Source organism: Phoxinus phoxinus, assembly GCF_949152265.1.
Source record: "Phoxinus phoxinus genome assembly, chromosome: 11".
Taxonomy (NCBI): domain Eukaryota; kingdom Metazoa; phylum Chordata; class Actinopteri; order Cypriniformes; family Leuciscidae; genus Phoxinus; species Phoxinus phoxinus.
In genome coordinates, this window is record NC_136886.1 from 2,669,914 (window position 1) to 2,689,318 (window position 19,405).

The following is a 19,405-nucleotide window of genomic DNA, read 5'->3' on the forward strand; positions in this document are numbered from 1 at the left end:
TGTGTGTGTGTGGGTCATGAGTCTGCAACAACATGAGGATTTGTAAACATGAAAGACTGTATTATTCGCCTGTATGAACTCCTCAGTCAGTCCGTGCTCTTCCAGCAGAATGGATCCATGACAGTAAGCTGATTTACACCAGAGAAGCGAGTCGATGTAAAAGTTTAATTACCCTTCCCACCTGCACAGAGACCGTCCCACTCAGGAGGGGGGAGTGCTGGTGCGGGGTGTGGCGTTGTGGCCTGAGGCATCATGGGAAGGAAAGGGTTTGGGGTGGGGTGACCGTGTAATCAGTCCAGTCAAGCCCTATAAAGAGAATGAGATAGACGTTACTTCGGCATTCTTCATTTGATTTATGCGCAGGTCACCCTTAAAGCCTTTAATTGTTTCATTATCATCTGAACTCCTTCCCATCCAAACACAGTTGCATAACCTCCAAAAGACACGGCCTTCCTTTTTTAATCCTTCCTTTTTCTTGGCAGAAGAAGACCGTGTTTTTGTTTCCCAGATTTCTGTCTATCAAGGTTCATCCAACTCTTCCTTTTCATCGCCACAGCGGCTCACGTCGAGTTTTTGACACGCCGAGCTGCTCTCTTAGATCTTTCATGTCATATTGGGATGATCTGTAGGGAATCTGACCCCTGTTGTAGAAAGTGGCAGAGTCTTAATTGCCTTGAATGAATCGCGCTGGAAGCGCCCCGGGCCGAAATTCATTTGCATCCTGTTGGGCGCTCTATCTCTGCTCATTATGACACACCTGCCAAACTGCAATTACCTCATGATGTGGTTACAGCCCTATTTTTCTTCACTTCACAAGAAAAGCCTTTTTTTCAAATAGGTGACATACTTGGCCCATTAATTAAACCCATGCATTCCTGAAGCGAGCTTCCCTTCTTTGATTTTAACAATGCATGAATTGTATATTAAGCCGTTTGTAATTTACATTTATTAGTGAATTCATTTAGAAAATTGCAACTTGCAAATGCATTGCTCTTCTGGAAGTACCTGTTTTTGAGGCTCATGAAGTTTGCATTGAGCACTTGCGCAAAGATTTAAGCACAAACACATGGCGGTGAAAGATGCTAAAATAACCTGCTTAGATCATGAGAGAAAAAACACAGACAAAAGATCTCATTACGGTCTCAAACTCAGGATTTGCTAAGATTTGACAAAATCAAACGTCCAGAGATCCAAATATGCACTTAAACTTTCTTATAAAATAATTTTTATTTCTCTAAAGTATTGGTTTAGAAGAAACATCTGAGAGTTTTCATAAAAATCCATTTTTTAAATGGAAGTTTATTGACCCTTTAGATAAAAAAAAATATTGCATGTGTTTTTTTTTTTTTGAGTGTCATATTCGATAAATTATGTGTTTATGGCTCATATGATAAAGTGATAATATGGTGCTCAAACTCGAAGGACAAAAACAGCTCTGTTTTATTCAGATGCCCAAAGCCAAACTGAGCAAAAATATGCAATTTCAAGCAGATGTTGATATTTTTATGACCAAAAAGTATGAAATGCTGATGCTTGTAATGTAAACCAGTGAGATCTTTATAACACTATAACAAACTGCTTACATAAAATGCATATAAATATCAGTTATCACTCATATCTGCCAATAATATGTCTTAGTAAGCGGATATTTAAATGCTTAGTTTTATGAAAAGTTTTAAAACATAATGCAATGATGATTGAGAGATGAACAAATAAACCTCCGTAAAAGCCTGGTGATCATATTTGATACTAACATTTCAACATTTCTATATATAAAAAAAAAATATGAATAGTAAATCAAGTAAACTAAAGATGCTTCATTCATTTTGAAATATTACTAACAATATAAATGTTATCCTTACATTTTCTTTATACAAATCTGTAAAGATTTCACCGCAAAAAAAGACACGTGAAGCACGAGCTTATGATGGACGTTTGTGCAATTATTAATAAAAGACTTGCAAAAAAAGCATGAATCAATCAGACGACAGAAGACATAGATTGTGTGCAGCAGGTTTTACAGCAAAGTTTTGATCATTTCGAACTAAGTTTGAGTATCAAATATGATAGCTTTATAGGGTTAAATGCATCTCGAGTTCAAAAAGAGCAATCTCTCAGGAATACTTGTTTTCTCTGAGCCAATTCAGTGTTGTATATAAATATATTTGTCTACAAGTAGAGCGAAGTTCTGGATATATTTTGATTGACTGTAAAAGATACTCGGCATCCTCAGTGAAGGCCAGAGGCGACGCTGTCATGTTCTGAGACACGAGGCAACCGGACCCCATCTCCTTCTCACCGGCTCTCATCCTAACTTTACACAAAAGAAGACAACCAAACGTATCTGTCAGTCAGCACTCGAGTCTACAAAGTCAGCGCTGTCACGCTAAGGCTCTGGCGCTGGCAATTTACTTAATATCTCACCTCGCTTCATTATATTCCTGGTTCTCTGCGCATGCAGCTGCTGTTCGAGACACGCAAACAACAATCGTCTCTGTTCCCTTTGTATTGTTTCAGGTATTCTCTGATTCTCCCAGCCTTCCGCCCTCAGGACGTTTCCCTTCATATGCTTATCTGGCTGTTTAGGGGTAAATAAACACTAAAAGGGATCATATCTGAATGTGCTGCTTTGAGTTGACAGAGCCGATTAAAAGAGAGGAGGAGAAGAAAAGCTTCTCGCTTTGTCTCTGAACTGCTAGAAACAAAGATGATTAAAACATAATGGAGTAAAAACGTCCAACCGGCCCCTCCTCATGTGCCACCACTTTACAAAAAGAAAACAGTGAAAACAACAAAAAAAGCATGCATGGGACAGAGGCTCATTGTGCACTTCAAACCAATCCTCACCAGATGAGAGAGATTGCATGAGACGTCCTGCCTAAATCTAAAGCAAATGTCAATGTGTTTAGATGCCTTGTTCTTCTGCCTCCTTCTCTTTGTTTTTTTCTGTGCTGGATAGATCTACCTATCTTCATAACACAGGCCTTCTAGCTACGTGCAAAAGTTGTGCACATGCACAAAGAGGAACCTATGACTAATGTAATCCCTGTTTTCTGCCAAAGGCCAAAGTTGACAGAAGCCTCTCTGACACGCTCTATATTCTTTAACTGCAACAGTCTTAGTTAATTATACTCTTTGGGCTCACCTGGTAACTGCTGCCCCGAGGACACTAGAAAGTGGTTTTATGCCTTATATAAAGTATAAGGAAAACCACACGGGATGTGCCACAACTTTCATCCCGCGATCAAACAGCGTTGGCTGTTTCCGAAAGCATATCTCTATACTCGTTTGAAATCGATTGCACGACATTGTGAAATGTGGACGCTGACACCTTTAACAAAAGAGATCTTCTCCTCCTAGCGTTGGCCAATCTTGGCTTTGAAGGGTTGGACTTGTGTAGCGATTGACTCGTACGGTACCTTCACCCCACCTGCGCTCACTCATGGTAATTATAAAGCAAAAGAAATGAGTCAGTTCTATTGTAAGGGAGGAGGAAAAGGCAAGGTAAGACGAGTCCTTATGTAGCTATGTGTTTATTGTCATTTTTTCTTTTGTGTGGGAACCAGTGCCTTCCCCCAGACCCCTCCACCTTTACTAACTGGGGCTTGTGGGTAATTATCAGGAGATGGTGATCTAGGTGACCCGCCACACCCCACATTTAGTTCGGCATGTTGTCTGTGCTCCCTGGGTCGTGCCTGCTCGTCTATGCATGACAATAGGCCAGGCAATGGACCCGGTAATTACAGGCCGGGACGGCTATTCAGCGGCCCAGCCTGAAACACTCTCTGAGGAGCAGAAGTCATACCTCGGCTGACCCCATCTCAATCATGCAAACAAACGGGTCTGGGACAACCTTGGAATTCCCATTGGAGAGCCATTTGTAGCGGCCATTGTTGTGCTCAGTGTTGTTGCCCCTTCAAAAGAATATTTTATTGCATTTGTGTTGTTTTATGAGCCTCCAGGACGGATCCATTTAGACATGCACACACAGGCATATACATGCATACTGTGCATAAAGTTTGATTTTGTCAAAGAAATGAATACTTTTAATCAACAAGGATGCATTAAGCTGATTAAAAGTGACAGTAAATACATTTATAATGTCACAAAAGATTTATATTTCAAATGAATGCTGTTCTTTTGAACCTAAAGAATCTTGAAAAAAAAATCATCATGATTGATAATAATCAGAAATGTTTCTTGAGCATTAAATCATCATATTATACTGATTTCTGAAGGATCATGTGACACTGAAGACTGGAGTAATGATGCTGGAAATTCAGCTTGATCACAGGAATAAATTACATTTTACTGTATATTCACATAGAAAACAGTTATTTTAAATTCTAAAACATTGCACATTATTACTGTCTTTGCTGTATAACCGCACGCTTGGTGAGAATAACAGACTTAAAAAACTGAAATTTGAGGTAAAACATTGTTATGACTATAAATAAAATGGTGAACAATCCCTAAATAATGTTTTTAAAAGGCCCATTACCTCCCTTTTGTCTTCACTAGCTCATTTGTTAACCAAACATACTATTGAAGATAGTTTTCAGCGTGGTGTAGAATGTCACACCGCATGACATGTTGATTCCCCTTATGCAAACAATCCTGAACAAGGCATTTTTAATAAGCTATATTTCAATATGCAAATGCATTTTCAGTTTGAAACACAATCAGCAAATATAGATGCTGCTTGACACTTGCATGCACTTTGCATAATTTTCACATAAAATACAGAGTGTAAGAAAGTCTGACCTGGACAAAACAGCCCCAAAAGCGCTGTGCTGTTTGTTTGGTTAGTTATGACCACTAGAGAGCGCTCTCATTCTCTGTGAGGGTGGTCTTCACAAAGAGCCTATGAGAAGAAAATAAAGTCCAATGTGGGGGTGTTTTGTGTTTTTTACATATCTATAAAACTTACTTTGACAGCAACTCATTTGAACAGCCTATAAATGTAAATCAACTCGGTAGAAAAAGAAAACAAACTAAAAGGATCCTTAAAATTGTTTAGTTACCGTTATATTAATTATACAGGCATGTTTAACATGTCTGGTGAATTGGAATCTTGTAAATCTGGAAATGTGATTATGGTTTGCGTTTGCTGCCCAGAGGAAAATTATATTGCTCATTGATTGTGTGAAGGTGTTTCTCTCAAAAGAAAATAAAGCTATGCACAAATTGAGAATGTAAACTATCAAATGAAGATGCACGCTAAAAAATGCTGGGTTGTTTTAACCCAATTGTGGGTCAAATATGGACAAACCCAAACGTTAGATCAAAAATTCAATTAAAAATGTTACCCAATGGCTGGGTTTGTCATATTTGACCCAAAATTTGGTTTTAAAACAACCCAGCATTTTTTAGAGTGATAGCATCTCTGATCATATGATCCCGGAGAATCTGAGGAGAAATGTTTGAGTTCATATTTTGACATTTGCTTGCAGACTTTGGTATCTTGGAAATCTAAGACATTTTTTGAAACTCTAGAGGAGACACTTACTGAAGAAGAAGATTACTGAAGTCTTTCTCTCAGAAGAAACATCTGAGACCAGGAGCCGTTTAAATCTCACTGCAGATTCAAGAGAATTAGAAATTAAAGAGAGCTCATTCGTGTTTTCGACAAATGCTAAATCATTCAATTTTTGTGTCTTAAAAAGAAAAACTTTCTCAATTAACTCTAATTGTAACTTGAAGCCTTATATAAAGCACAGAGGTCAGATCATGTTCAATCCTATACACATCTAATGGAATATGGAAATGCTGCTGCTCACAATATCCATGTCTTGAGGTTATTCCAGACAGATAAACACACGATACACAAGCAGTGAGTGTTTGACAACCCTGAGCAACTTAACATCTGCCTCTGAGCTTCTCTCAACCCATGATGCTCTTTTAATTAATGAGGAGGCTTCAGCGCCAAAGGCTGCCTTATAACAACCATTACCACGGCAGTGAATTAAAACAAATGTGAGTAAGCGAAGGTTGCCATCCGACTGTCCGTTGAGTGGAAATGACGGCCTCAACAAGGTCATCTTTAATTAATTCCCGCCATTTCCCACCAGGGCATAATGACGTAATCAACCGCACACAAAAAGTCGGCACTTACATTTTCATTGTGCTCTACGGTTTTTAGATAAAAAATGTAAACTTTAAAAAAAGTACAATTTTGTATATTTAATACCTTTTACTTCCTAATATAAGACGGAATTTTAATTTTTAATATATAATATAGTTGTGAAATGATTACCAAATTTATACTCATTGAATTACAACATCCTTGTTGAAAAGAATATCATGTTACACACACATACACATATATATATGTATGTGTGTGTGTGTGTGTGTGTGTGTGTGTGTGTGTGTGTGTGTGTGTGTGTGTGTGTGTATATATATATTGTGCAAATACATACATATATATCATCAATATATAGCCTATATATGTATATATTGATATTGATGTCTGAAAGTGCTTGGACTCAAAGTTTTATTTGTGATAATAATGCAATCAAACATGTCAAATTGCACGGATATAATTTTGGGCCAGGCTGTCATGCAGACAAATTTAACACATAAACAAGAGAAACTAATGAAATATTCATAACTAATTGTGTTGTAGTCAGTGTATGCTTTTACCTGTGAGCTTTTTATTTTTTCTAAACCTGTTTTTGTTGTTGCATAGAATAAAACCTGTAGCTGTAGTTTGCCTTTTTTTTACCTTAACCAAGTTTAGTGTTTTGTTCTTCCCTCATATTTGAATTAAGTAAAAAATCTTAAATATTTTCCTCATATTTTGGTTTAATCAAACTTGTAAGGTCATTAAATATCACTGTATGCATATATAAAAATATTTCAGCTCCATCCAATCATTCACATTGTTATCTTTCTGTGCTAATCTTCACATTGATATATTATGGTGATTTTTGACTGTGTCGTGTGTGTGTGACTCCTCATCACATCTGCTTCGCTGTGCCGTTTGCAGCGGTTCAGAGACAGATCAGTGTGTGGATCAGGGAGGAGTCGTGTCGTCATGATGTTCAGCGCTGGGAACTCGGAGCACGTTCAGCTTACACTGGGAACTCTGGGGTTTACCACACTTAAACATGGACCTCTTTCAGACACACGTAATAATCAGTGTACTGTGGGAAGATAAATTTAGTTAAATGAGGCGCATGTAATGAGGTGCTTGATGACATTTGATGAGTTTGGTCATATGCATAAAGAGAGAGTTTGTCTTATTATTTTTTTATGTTCCACTTCTGCTTTAATGACAGCAACATGAACACAACCTGATGATCATAATCTCCAGCGTGATTTAATATTATCTTGAGCTTCACTGGAAGAACATCATCTGACCGTCTGCACAAAGAATAAAAAATAAATAAAAAATAAAAAAATGCAGCATCTACAATTTTTTGACCATATTTGAAATTTGACCAGATTGTCAATATGGTTACAGACTTTTGGCTGAAATTTTGTATAAAATGTAGGCCTAAACATTTCGGCTCCCACATATTATAAAGAGAGCAAAATGAAAGTTGGACACCTTTCAATAAGTGAAATATCTGTCAATAAATTGATATTTTCACTTATATGCACAACAAAACAAAAATTCAATATCAGGAAAATTGCCTGTAAATGCCATGAGGCTTTTCCCATGGATAGATAGACAATATAAACTTTGCTTTGAAATGTGTCATCGGCTAAAAATTCCTCTTTGTGTGTGCAATAAAATGTTTTTTTAAAAATCACGAGTAAGAAGAAAAGCTTTGTATAATCCGGTGGTCAAATGCTGTGTGAACTCAAAGTTAATCTTAAAGAAACTAATCAGTCGGGTTAACTCACACACTGCATGCTGAAAGCAACATCAGTGTCTTGTTGTGCATGTACACACACAGTCTCTTTTTTGTAGAAAGTTCTCGTTTGAAGTTCACATTCTGATCAGCCTGATAAAAATGAAACATTCTCCAAAGAGACTGAAGGGGAAAACAGCTCCTTCACCTCAGGGCAAGCGCTCTTTATCCTCATCAATCTTCTACGCTTGGCTTTGATCCTACTCTAAAATGATTAGTCATTGGTTGTTTAGGTAAGGTATAATGCTTTGTCTGTATTAAAACTAAAAACTTCAAAACTGGCACCATTTCTGTTATATAAAACTGTTAGATATATTCTCTCTTCTACAAAATAAGTTGCATAATAAAAACTTAAATATATGAAAAATTAATCAATGCAAGTGTTAAGATAAACATTACGCATAAATACATTCATTTGGAAGTAAATAGAGAACAGTTACCACACAGATATGTTGTTTGGCTTGAAAGGTTTCTTGTCAGCTGGAACTTCAGGCCTAAAGGCTTTTCGTATCGACAGAATCAGTTTCATGTTTCCAATCTGCAAAACTGTGGAACAAATGCACACAAATCCATTTCTTATTACAACTGTCTTGTTCTCTCTGTTTAATGTAAAACTATTTTTGCCAGGACCACTATCGTCAAATTACGATTGACAATTAGCATACAGGTATTGGCGATATGGCAGCCTGGAGAAGAGCAGCAATAACCCCCCTTAGGCTAAACAGAACAAAACCAACATGGATGTATTGCAGATATCAAAAATTCAAGATTTTAAAGCACAACATGATTCGAGAATGAATCTGTTTCGAGGAGAATCAGAATGCCGAATGCTGACTCACGAGAGGTGGAGCTGGGGAGGGAGGAGGGCATATAATGATAATTAGCTCCAGAGAAACGCGATAGCTGCTGATAATATGAGCTTATATACAGAGGAAGTACAAATACTTTGTTACCTTACTTGCGTAGAATTTTTGGGTATCTATACTTTACTGGAGTACTTATTTTTCAGACAACTTTTTACCTCTACTCCTTACACTTTCACGCAATTATCTGTACTTTCTACTCCTTACACTTTAAAAATAGCGTCGTTACTCCTACTTCATTTCATTACGGCTTGTCGTCGTTCAAAAAAAGTTGGCCAATTTTTAATATAACATTATAGTCATTATGGTATTTAGAAACCTCCTTTTTTTTTGAGGAGGTGGGGTAGTGCACTATAGGCCCCTTTGGCGCTTTTACTTTTATACTTTAAGTAGTTTTGAAACCAGTACTTTTATACTTTTACTTGAGTAAAAAGCTTGAGTTGATACTTCAACTTCTACAGAAGTCATTTCAAATCCTAGTATCTATACTTCTAATGAATGTGAATAGTTTTGACACCTCTGCTTATATATGTATACAGTGATAGGCGTCGTATATACCTGTAGGTAGATGTGTATCAGCTGATGCGAGCTTGACTAACGCTGACGCTACGCTTAATGTGTGACACTTAAGCGAATGATCAGGGTTCAAGCAGAAATGTGATCTTTTTGTTTCAGCCCTCAACATAATTCTGTATTGTTGTCCTTTTCTTTGACCTACTTTTCTAGGTGAATGAAATTCTAGTTGTGCATTACAGGTGATTCCTGCGGGTGGATTTTTCTTTCCTTTCTGGTAACTTTGCACATTTAGTAAAAAAAAAAAAAAATCAATAAAAACCCAGATATGACTGATATCTGTCACTGTGCTCAATGATATGGATGTGCAAACAGAAGCAGTTCATATGATGGAGCTTTACTGTAAACCAGACTGACAGTGAAACGCTTCATGAATAATCAGGGCAGTAGATCAGTAGTTGCTCAATGTGTGTCATATGGCGGTTGAGTTTTCCCTAGATCACAGATAATCTACTTTAAACAGTGAGAAAATGAGGGAGCCCACATATGCATGTTAAATAAAAATCTGAGGTTTTCTTTTCATTCAAACCTATAAATACACTGATAATGTGACTCTTTGCATAAACGGTCAGATTTTCCTGCTTCCATTGAAACTCAAGATGCTCTTTAGAAAATAATCTCAAGTCAGGATCATCACGTTTTGTCCATGTAGCTCAAGTTCTGCTCTCATTAAAGCAAAAGAGAAATAAATACTGAGGAGTTCTCATTTGCATGTTAAAGTTCACACTTTACTTCTGCAATCTGATGTATTTCAGGTGAAACAATCTATTCAAAAAGAATAAACGTGTGTGTGTGGAGGGGGGGGGGGGGGTGCTTTTATTCATCATGAATAGATTAAATCACTTATCGAAGGAAGGTGTTTGGAGATGATGGATTGCAAAACAGCAAAAGGGACTGTACTGAAGACCAGGTACTACATTCAAAATGTCCATAAAAAAAAAATGTATATATATATATTTATTCTTGGGTATGCAAACGTTAAGGGAACATTCCATTGTATCATGTTGCAAACATCGGAATGTTACTTTTGAATGTTATCTGAACATTCCGAAACAAGTAATATTTAAAAAAAATTATGAACATCCAACTGAAAAAATTCAGAAAATAAAATGCCATTATTAAAGATTGTTACTGGATAAACATTTGTTCATAACTTTGAGAGAACCTTCTGAGAATGTTCTCTGGTAAATAGTATCAGTTTTAATTTCAAGTTCACTTTGACCTTTTTCAAATCGACTTTGCTGAGAATATAATTTATAAATTGCATTAAAGCAGATAAATGCAAAATAGAAGCATTTTCACTCTGAGACTTAGACTGCACATGTAATTGAGAAAACGCAAGAGAACTGTTGAAAGCACATTTTTCAAACTTTCTCGTCTCGCTGGGATGGAAACAATTAGTGGAGAACAAAGCAAAAAAAAAAAAAAATTTAAGTCAAGAGGAAATGTTGAAAACATGAGTTTGGTAAATGACCTCATAAACACCAGCCTCACCAGCCCAAACACACACAGATGCACACACACGAACACACACACACACACACACACACACAATTCCTGAACAGCTTCGTCTGCGTCCCCCAGTACGACTGTTTCATCTGGAATTCATATGGGCTTCATTTCACCCCCTCCTGCAATCCTTCCCCAAACTATTTCCTTTTTCAATTTCCAGAGGAAGTTGTTAAATGGTTCCTGAACCAAACAAGCTTTTTTTTTTTCCCCTCTCTTCGCTCTCACCCCCATCCCTGCGCTGCCCGACACCAACATTTACAGCCATTACCAACAACAACGTTCAGAATATTACATCGCATTTATAAGCCACTGCGTTTACGCTAATGAGGGGAAAGCCGTCAGGGGTTTTTCAAATAAAACCAGGGGCTAGATCCTTAAAGAGTAGTTATAGGTAAGAAAAATCACAAATGAGATCTCTCTAATGTCTCAAATGTTTCTCTGAGACATCAACGACATGGAGAGAAAATGGAAAACACCAATAAGTCTGCTTTTGGGGTTTAGAAAAGATCTTAACAACGTCTCAAGATCTGCTTTTATTTAGCCTGTTGAATTTTAGGAGAAATGTCTGAGACAAAGATGGCACTTTAATGAAATATAAAGTCTTCTGAGCTAATAAAGAGTAACCTCTGAGAATGTTTTTTCTGCCCTATACACAACAGGAAAATTGACATCAATTAAATATTTTTCTCTTAAAATATTAACGTGTCTCCTTTAGAGTTTCAGAAAAGCTCTTAAAAATGTTTTAAAAAGTGCTTAGAGTGTCTCATTTTTCCTACAGAAATTTAGGAGAAACATCTGAGAAGTCTCACGAGCTATAAAAGAGTGACCTCTGAGAAATGTGTGCCCATATGAAACCTACAAATAAAAATCCCTTTATTACCCCAATTAAGTCTTCTATCTAGACTATTCTCTGATTTGCCAAGATGTCAAAGTCTGCCATCAAAAGTCAAAATTAACATTTCTCATCTAATGATGCTCTCCATATTAATTGTACAGCTCTACTCACACTGGATAATGACTTATTTGTCTTTTTAGAATTTTAGGAGAAATCTGAGACGACGTACTATTAAATGTATTAAAAATGTACTTGAGAATGTTTTAGTACAATACAAATATAATATAATGCATTTTAAAACATCCAAAAGTGTGTCTTTTTCACTTGGGAAAGTTAAAACAAAACTCAAAAAGTCATCTGAGCAATTGAACAGCAACCAATAAGATCGCATGGAGACATCCTCCCTTCTGCTCAGATTTGCCAAGACAACAAAGTCTACGATCAAAAGTCAATATGAACTGAAAGTGATCTCTCTCCACATTCATTGTATATCTCTATACTCGTCCTGGATGACAACTAGACTCTTTTGAGTCTATTTTTTACTGCGCTGACACTGAATAATGACACTGTTGTCTTCTGTAGAGCTGCTTTCCTGCAGAATTGAAATCATTTCATAATTAACTTCTAAAATGAACTGCAAAACGACATTATTATCTTAGAATTTGAATCTCTTATATTTGATAAAGTTTGCTTTCCTGTTTATTACTCTGAAACTGCTTTGATACTATTTCAACTGTATAAAGCACTATAAAAATAGCGGTTAAGACTTGATTCGACTATTTTTAGAAAATTAGGAGAAACATCTGCTAATGAAAAGGCATTTGTCCTCCTGGTGTATTTACAAACAACTCCAGAACTGTTGGTTTCCTCCATCTATTCCAGTGAGGTTTAAATGAATCTCCGCTCTGTGTTGAGCTCTGGTGTGTTCTCGAGGGCATGTTGCTTTGAAGGACGCGGCGAGGCAGACGTTGGCCATCCCGTGCGTTCCTCTCCAGTCCGTGCCCGCTAACCCTGCTGTGGGACGGGGTGAACCCGAGCTGTGGTGTGAGGGGAACGCTGGAGGTGTTGAGCAGCAGGTCCTCACAGTAAGCTGTGGTGACAGGTGTCAGTGGCACACACACTCGCCGCTCTGACGACTGTCCCTCTCGCTTACGATCCGACGCACGGCACTTTTCACCAGTCATGGAAACACACACATTTGTTTGCACGTGTACGAACACACACACACACACACACACACACACACACACAAATATACCTCAAGGCATAGACTTCTGTTCTGGCATCCCACACACGCCTGCTGCCAACTCTGGTTATGTGATGGAGAAAGAGAGAAAACAGCCAAAGTTACCACCACAGTCAATTAGAAAGAAAACTACATTTTTGATGAAATTATGAGTGATGTTTGGACGCACTGTAATCACTTTTTTAAATGATGGGCATTTTATGCTTCCTCAGAAGGCAGCTGAGGAGAAGCACACAGCAAAGTTGTTTCATTCTCTGAACTTGACCTCAGCTGCATTCAGGCATTTTGCTCGTGTGTGTATCACAGGCCTGGGTGTGAAGAGGGTGTGTGAGTCTGTAATGGGTCACAGTGGGAGTCTAGGTTTGGCTCCGTCCATGCGGAGCGGCCATTAGATCATGATAATTAGCTGTTGCATCTCAGTGGGCCCTCGGTAGGAGATCAAATGCTTCTCAGGACCCTCACACACACACACACACACAACTAATGAACACAACTACCCAATTCTCCTCCTCACCCCATTCACACCCTCCAACAGTGTCTGAAAACGCTCTGTCCTCAGTCCACCTTTTCACACGGCTGTCTGCGTTACTGGAGCGCCAGCAGCGCGAGGACACAAAAGCACAGTGTTTATTTAACATTCCTTTTTATCTGGACTAAAAAAACACCCGCTTCTCTGTGTTAGGCCTCACATTTAATTCTCCTTCCGTTCTCCTCAGGTTGCAACGCATATTAAAAAAAAGGGACAAATTAAATTAAATATTACTGGGTTAAATATTATGCTGGGTTGTTTCAACCCAATTTTGGGTCAAATATGGACAAACCCAAACGTTGGGTTAAAAATGTAATTAAAAAATTTAACCTAACGGCTGGGTTTGTCCATATTTGACCCAAAATTGGGTTGAAACAACCCAGCATTTTTTAGAGTATACTTATAAATCTTTGACAGAAAAGATAATGTTACAAAATAAATGCTGCTCTTTTGAACTTTTTTTATCGAAGAATCCTGAAAAATAAATTAACTAGTTTCCAGAAAAATATGAAGCAGCAGAACTGTTTTCAACATTGATAATACTCAGAAATGTTATCAAATCATCATATCAGAATGATTTCTGAAGGATCGTGTGACACTTGAGTAATGATGCTGAAAATTCAGCTTTGATCACATGAATAAAGTACATTTCAAAATATATTAAAATTGAAAAATGTTCAATGTTTGTTGATGCCTATCAGTGAACAATGGACAAATGTTTTATGAGGTAACTTGAAAATGTGCTTTATATGCAAGTGAAAAACAAATTAATGAACCTTATTACACCAACAAAAGTCATTTTAAAAGTCAGATCAGGTACAAATAGCTGCTTAAAATATCATCTGCATATTTTTTGTAGCATTGTCTTGTCTCCTTTATATATTTATACTTTTGTAATCAGCAGTCCCTATCATTATTAACGACAGCAATTATTTTAATGTTTTATTCAAAAAAAAAAAAAAAAAAAAAAAAAGTTGTATTTCTAATTACAGAAGTAACTGCTACAACATTTTAAAATAAGTGCCTTTTGTGTATAAATGTGGACAAATAAATAAAAGCTAATGGCACGGCCTGTTTCATATTACTTTAAAATGCTGCTTGAATCTTGTATGTTGAGAAGAAGCAGATTTGCTCTCTTGTGCAACGTGAGAAAATCAGACGCAATGCATAAGGTTTATGTGTTTTAATGTATTCATGTTCTGCTTGATGATGAGGCTGCAGTAGCACTGTGTTTTAATTAAGACACTTTGTGCTCTTTGTGTCCCACTAATTAGTGTCAGATTTGAGCAAATATTGCAGCAGGAGACAAAGCGCCAAGTGCTATTTTAATATTCGTGAGAATAACCGCAATGACATTTTGACAAGTTACTTTCTCACCAAACGAGTTCATGCCATAAAAACAGCGAGTCAATGACGTTTGACGTTTTAATGTGCTTCCCCCCCAAGACCTGGCCAAACCTAATCCCAACAATGTCATTTGCATTTATGCAGATTAATCTCCTAATCTGCATGTCTTGCTAATGAAGAAGACAGAAATTGTGTTTGTGTGCATGTGTGTGTGTGTGGGGAGAGAGAGAGAGAGAGAGAGAGAGAGAGAGAGAGAGAGAGAGAGAGAGAGAGAGAGAGAGAGAGAGAGAGAGAGAGAGAGAGAGAGAGAGAGAGAGAGAGAGAGAGAGAGAGAGAGAGAGAGAGAGAGAGAGAGAGAGAGAGAGAGAGAGAGAGAGAGAGAGAGAGAGAGAGAGAGAGAGAAAAAAAGCGCTTGGTTAATTAGCAAATCTTTGCTTTGGATTCCTAAAGGTCAGAGTGCCAGAGGCTCACATACGCTCCCTTTATAACATGACATGCAAGAAGTGACAAGTGCACTGACAGCTCGTTCTTATTTATGTTCTTTCATTCTTTTTTTTTTTTTTTACAAGATGCCAAATCTGCTACTCAGAGAATGCTGCATACAATATATATACATATATATATATATATATATTTTTTTTTTTTTTTTTAAGGTAAATTCTTCCAATTTTATTTGTTAAAACACAGGGCTATTTATGTGTCCAAAAAAGAAGAAAAAAGAACATGCACAATCCTTCATATAGACTTTTTCTGCAGCATCTAGCAAAAAAAAAACGTTTTCCATGTTGCTTGTCAACTTATATACAGAACTGCATGCATTTGTTAAATAACTTAATATTTGGATTTGATATTTAAACAGGCTTAAAATACATCCGCTCGCAGATTTGATCAATAATGCACATTGAAACTAAAGTGTTGCATATTGTCATTTTTAAGTGTTCTGGAGGCGGTTTAGAGCAGTGGCGCACGTGAGGATGCGCTCCATAATGAAACCCAGATGGATCTGTCATTTCCAGAGTAATTCCCTGATTATCCCTGGCTCCGAACACACACAGCACTGATTTTCCCCTGTCCTCGAACAACCTTCTTGAAAAGAGTCGACACGCAAAGTCTAGAGTGTGTATCACCTTCAAAAAATACAGTTCTGTCATGCATTTACTCACCCTCACTTTCATCCTTCCTTCTTACTTTCGTTCTTCCTTTCTTCTGTGGAAATATGTTTTCAAAATATAATATAAACATAAAGTAATACAAGTTTAGAACAACATGAGTGTAAATGATGAAATGATTATTATCATTTTAAGTGAATTATCCACACAACCATCCAAAAACATGTTATATCATGGTATCATGTTTAAAAAACGTGTAGGCCTTCTATTATTTGTCAAAAAATATGTCAAGTTCTACTTTTTAAACCCGTAATAATGTCTTAATAAAATAAAATAAAAAGATCATGACTAGTTATTTGAAACTATAAGCATGTGAATCTGATCAAAAAGCTTGTAGTGCATTTCTCGCGCTGTCATGGTCAAAGGTATGTTGCTTTTATTGAAGTGATTGACAGCTCTGACAGATGTGTGTGTGTGTGTGTGTGTGTGTGTGTGTGTGTGTGTGTGTGTGTGTGTGTGTGTGTGTGTGTGTGTGTGTGTGTGAGTGAGTGAGTGAGTGAGTGAGTGAGTGAGAGAGAGAGAGAGAGAGAGAGAGAGAGAGAGAGAGCGAGCCGTAGGGCTCGTCAGAGACAGTCAGTCAGTCAGTATGTCTGGATGAAGAACTGTCAAAACTGAATTGCTCCAATTGCTTAATAGACAGCTGACAATAAGAATAACATCTCAATAAATCAATGGAGCAGAATAATTTGCCGTAATTTTATTTAAAGGCCTGCAAAAAAGTACCATAGTAACACCATTAGTTTGATACATTTCTTTGTTTAATTATAACACATTTTTAAAATCCTGAACATATTGACATTTTACTTGGGTTTATAGCGTTTAACATAAAACAGCCTGAAATAACCTTGACATGTTTGCCATATTTAAAGAAACGAACTTACCTTGACAGTGACACACAGGGTGTGTCGCAATCGGCCGTAAGCTATGAAGTGAACTTCACGGGGTATTCTGCCATCTCTGAAGTGAGCTTGTCTTTCTTTGATGAAGTTGCAGACTGGAAGATTATTGAAAACTTCAACATATATCCCGTGCAGAGGGAGTAGGGAGCACTGAACACTGTAGGAACCATGTCAACTTGAATGGTCCAATGCTACAGACATCTTTGTGATGTCACTTCCTGTTTTAATGTTTTCTTGCCACATAACAGCCTCCAACCTAGACGATTTGGAAACAAAACAAAAAGTAATAAATATTATTTTGGTTAAACAGTTGCTTTTTTTGGTGTAAGGTCTGTCATCTTGCTTTAACACAAAGAAATGTAAATTGTTTGTTTGATATTTTCTGTGATGAGAGGAGGGAAATATAATTGACACATGAGCGTAAACATCACAGGAAACTCAAAAGAAGTGGGAATTCAGAGCCGTATCATGGGCTAAACATCTCACTACAAACAATACAAAGCTGGATGATTGGATGGAGAGACAGACAGACAGACAGACAGACAGACAGACAGACAGACAGACAGACAGACAGATAGATAGATAGATAGATAGATAGATAGATAGATAGATAGATAGATAGATAGATAGATAGATAGATAGATAGATAGATACCATTTCATATAACCAAAAAGCACAATGATACAACCAGGTTTTTTTTAACAATATCATGGAACATGAATATGGTAATGAACAGTAGGCCTATAAGGTATGTCTCCAAGTGCCATGGTATTTTTCTTTTTTATGGCTAAGCTTTTTATTTCCCGGACAACCATGAGTCATTCTGAACAATTAGAATCCACTATGTCAATCGTTGTTAAAAGTGCAATTATAATTTTCTAATAGCTTGCATGTGAATACATGAGTGTTTGTTCATGCATATGCGCGCAGGCATTCAAAAACTGTTTTATCCCACAAGGTGCGTTTCTAGCCGCGCTGGTGACTATAAAACAACAACCTCCCCAAAACTGACAGACAGGATTTCAAGAAGCAACAGATAAGACTCCGCATATGGATTACATGATGTTCACAGCACACAATTTCTGTCTTCACCCTCAGGATTTCAGAGTTTACAAAATGACAAAAGCCGCCCTCTGCACACAGCCCGACTGACAACATTTCCCACAATGCACTGAAACCCAGTCGCTGAACCATGAATCTCTTCTGAAACGGCTCTTCAATGCATTTCCAAGAGTGAAGCACGACGGGCATATTTCCGAACACGAATTAAAACGGATCTATGAGCAGTGTTGTGAGTGACGCGTCGTGAGAGGTATGCAAAAAGCTGAGCGTTGGAAAGTCTCCTGAAGCACGAGCCTCATGCCTGTGGTAAACAAGACAAGTCGCTGCAGGCTTGAAGATGTTCATGCTCGACAGGAGAGAAACACTTCACTATTACAACTGGAACTGCACTTTATGAAGCTTAGCTGCCCTTACTAACCTGCAGTTTGTGTATTTTGGTGGAAAAAGCGTCGAGTTGAAACTTGTCAATGTGTTGTTTTAAAAAGCATGTGCGTTTCAGACGACGAGGGAGAAACATGTGAGCCGTCCTGTTCGTTGAGCAGCGCTCGCTGGTAAAAACGTGAACGGATTGATTCATTGGTTTGCTTCATTCTGACGCCCAACAAAAAAAAACTTTCTGACATATACTCAAATACTCTACATATTTGTACTGTTTCATGTGTGTATACATTTAAAATATATACACTTCTGTTTAAAAGTTTGGGGTCGGTATATTTTTTTTGATAGTGTCGTCACCAAGCCTGCATTTATTTTGATCAAAAATACAGTAAAAAACGGTAATATTATGAAATATTATTGATATTTTAAAAAATAAGTGTTTTCTGTTTTGAATTTATTGTAAAATGTAATTTAATTTCTGTGATCAGAGGTGAATTTTCAGCATCATTACTCCAGTATTCAGTGTCACATGATCCTTCAGAAATCATGATGATTTGCTGCTGATTCATATTTTTGTGGAAATCGTGATACAATGTTTTCAACATTCTTTAATGAATAGAAAAAAACTATATTTGAATTAAATCGAAATCACTTTGCAACACATTATAAATGTCCTTACTGCCACTTAATGCATCCTTGGAAAGTATTAATTTCTTTTTCTTTTTAAAACTCTAACTTTTTTAAATGAGTGAATTGAAGCATGAACCCGAGACATGTCTATCAAGCATAATACAAAAGAGAGGCAATGTTCCTTAGTAACACCCAAATGCACTGCAGATTGCGGGGTTCACTTTATTTTGATGGTCCCTTTAACACAATCTGTTGACTATAAGTAACACTGACCTACATGTCCACTAACTCTCATTAGAGTATTAATAAGGTTAGAATAAGTTGACATGTAGTTGCAAAGTTATTTACAGTCATTAAATCACAACGTCTGTTGGCGGACCAACACAATAAAGTGTGTGCAGATATTAAGCAGACAGTCTACAAATACTCTAATGACTGCTAGTTGATATGTAGTTGCAAAAATAGCCAACAGAATGTTCAAAATAAAGTGTTATCAAAATTTG

At 37.1% G+C, this 19,405-nt stretch overlaps 1 long non-coding RNA gene across 1 annotated transcript; it reads right to left on the reverse strand.

The window, feature by feature from the left end:
• Positions 1 to 194: 194 nt before the first annotated feature.
• Positions 195 to 18,498, reverse strand: LOC307006867. Its single transcript, XR_013799534.1, has 8 exons — positions 18,313 to 18,498; positions 16,815 to 17,088; positions 15,928 to 15,970; positions 12,901 to 12,951; positions 8,300 to 8,405; positions 5,510 to 5,578; positions 4,765 to 4,864; positions 195 to 306 (listed from the first exon to the last, which is right to left on the reverse strand). It is a non-coding gene; the product is annotated as an uncharacterized lncRNA (long non-coding RNA).
• Positions 18,499 to 19,405: the final 907 nt, after the last annotated feature.